At 47.6% G+C, this 2,910-nt stretch overlaps 1 pseudogene; it reads left to right on the plus strand.

The window, feature by feature from the left end:
• Positions 1-1,594: 1,594 nt before the first annotated feature.
• On the plus strand, positions 1,595-2,620 carry LOC141818109 (geranylgeranyl pyrophosphate synthase 7, chloroplastic-like; annotated as a pseudogene).
• Positions 2,621-2,910: the final 290 nt, after the last annotated feature.

Genomic DNA, 2,910 nt, shown 5'->3' on the forward strand with positions numbered 1-2,910 from the left:
TACATACAAGCATTTCATATTTTTTTTCTATTTTTGATAACCTTTTTCTTTTTTTATTCTTAGAAGTTTTATTTGAGCGTCGAAATGATTGAGTTAAAGTTCGTATTGATCTTTATTCTAGCTTCTAAAATCTCTCAAGATAAGGTAAAAGTTCATACTTCATCACATCATGAAAATTCATTACGAATAGCTCATCAATGATCTCCACTTAAGTTGAACAAACAGGTTTACATTCCTTCTTCATCAAAAGACAGAATCTATCACTTCAGCGATTTTATAAAGTCGGTTCTACGACCATTTGTGAGGAGATAAATCGGAAAGTTATAGTTAGTTACGACGGAGGAGGATATTGCTTCGGCTTCGTCAAGATTCGATTCTTATCCATTTCAGTAATTCTGTTCCGTTATAATCAATTCAACTATGTTCCAAGGGCAAACAGACTTGCATCCCCTTCATTTTAACAAAAGGTAAAATTTGTTACTCCATCAATCTTGAATGGTCGATCATCTATGAGGAGGTAAATTGAAAAGTTACAGTTGATCACGACAGAAAAGGGCATTACTTTAGATTCGTCGAAATTTGACTTTGTTCATTTAAACAATTCTACTCCGTTGTAATTAATCCAAATATCCTCCGGAAGCCCTACGTTCCCACTCATGTGCGTGAAGCTCATTGCAGTTGATATTTTCATTTCGTGTAGGTCATCGATGATCCCCACTCAAGTTGACGAAACAGGCCTGCGTCCCCACTCACGTGCGTGAAGTTCATCACCACGTGCTAGCGTTTTTGGCGTATCTGGAATTGTTAGTTTGAATGATTAATCATTTGACGTACTGTACAGAACAGCGGCGTGGAAGACCCATTTTTTATATGTATAGTATTGCCGAAAAAGGCGTGACACACACTGCCTTAATTTTCTATTCATCTCGTTTTCCACGTGCTTTAATTTTTTACATTTGTGTCGAATCAGGAATTTTCAGAAATTGTTTTTTAAAAAATAAAGTATTTTTTTGTTTTAATTTTGTAATTATATAGTACGGCGTTTTGTTTTATTTTATTTATTGAGATGAAAGGGATTTGATTTGATATTATATATATATTTTTTGCAGTGGAATCCACCACCTTAGTGGCTCCATACGATCGATTTCACGATCATCTGTAAAAGATGTAAATTGAGAAATTACAGTTGATCACTTAGCAGCCCCACACGATCGATCCCACGACCATCTGTGAAAAGGTAAATCGAGAAATTATAGATTGATCTCATGACCATCTGTGAAGAAGTAAATCGAGAAATTACAGTTGGTCACTTAGCGGTCTCACACGATCAGTCTCACGACCATCTACGAAGAGGTAAATTTAAAATTACAATTAGTCACTTAGCGGCCCCACACGATCGGCCTCACGATGTAAAAAGGTAGTTGATCACGATGTAAAAAAGTATTATCTAACTCTATCAAAATTTAAATTCTTACCCTCTTCTACAACTCTGCTGGATGGTAACAAGTTAGTTATGTTCCGGAGGCGATATTATATATATTCTTTAGCAGGCGCCTCCTCCTGAACATATCAGAAGTGATTGAGCAGCAGTCTCATGGCTTACGCTTCTGTTTGCTTCCCGGGTTATGCTCAGGTGAGGGCTGCTTGCTCGTCTCCGTCGTGGGGACTCGCCGCTCGCCCGCGCCGCCTCCTGCCGGCCGTCAGATGCGCCTCCTCTGCTCCTGAGGCTGGCGTGTTCGACCTGAAGCTGTACATGGCCGAGAAAGCCCGGCGCGTGGACGAGGCCCTCGATCGCGCGGTGCCGCTCCGGCACCCGGAGCTACTCCTCAACGCCATGCGCTACTCCCTCCTGGCCCCCGGAAAGCGCGTCCGCCCTGTGCTGACGCTCGCCGCCTGCGAGCTGGTCGGCGGAGACGAGTCCGCCGCCATGCCCGTCGCCTGCGCCGCGGAGATCCTCCACGTCGTGTCTCTCATCCACGACGACCTCCGCTGCATCGACGACGACGACCTCCGGCGCGGGCGCCCCTCCAACCACGCGGCCTTCGGGGAGGGCGTCGCCGTGCTGGTGGGCGATATGCTCTGCACTGCTTCGCTTTCGAGCACGCCGCGGATGCCACGGTGGGGGTCCCGCCGAAGCGGGTCATCCGGGCGGTGGCGGAGCTGGCAAAGGCGACGGGGTCGGAGGGGTTGCTGGCGGGCCAGGTCGTGGACATCGAAAGCGAGGGCAAGGAGGTCGGACTGGAGGTGCTGGAGTACATCCACCTGCACAAGACGGCGTGTCTGCTGGAGGCCGCGGTGGCGTGCGGGGGGATCATTGGCGGTGCGGGGGACGAAGAGGTGGAGAGGCTGAGGAGGTACGGGCGGGCGGTGGGGCTGCTGTTCCAGGTGGTGGACGACGTGCTGGACGTGACGAGGTCGTCGGAGGAGCTGGGGAAGACGGCCGGGAAGGACTTGGCGAATGGGAAGACGACGTACCCGAAGCTGATGGGGCTGGATAAGGCGCGATTGCTGGCGGAGAAGCTGGTGGCGAAGGCGGAGGAGGAACTGCAGGGGTTCGACGGAACAGAGCGCGGCCGCTGCGCTCCACCTCGCCCGCTACATCGCCGACCGCCACAACTGAATTTTGCCCTAATAAGTAATTGGTCGATCGAAGCCTTCGATGAGTGAAACCTAAAAATGGTAATTTGTGCCTTTTTTGTTTTAATTGCCCGCGAATAAAACCAATAAATTTGCGTCCTCTCGCTAAACTTGTGCATGTTGATAATATATTAGTTAATGATAAGTTAATGTGAATGATAAAAACAGGTGTTAATGATCAAGTTAATGTGTAACTTCATCACCTTGCTTTGAAATGCACTTCAAGCCTCCAGGACATAGCTGAGTTGGTTATGACGTAGCAGAGTTGCAGAA

This window comes from Curcuma longa, unplaced genomic scaffold (genome assembly GCF_044706935.1).
Source record: "Curcuma longa cultivar G26 ecotype Majalengka, Jawa Barat unplaced genomic scaffold, ITB_CL_G26_1.1 contig_23372, whole genome shotgun sequence".
NCBI classification, from domain to species: domain Eukaryota; kingdom Viridiplantae; phylum Streptophyta; class Magnoliopsida; order Zingiberales; family Zingiberaceae; genus Curcuma; species Curcuma longa.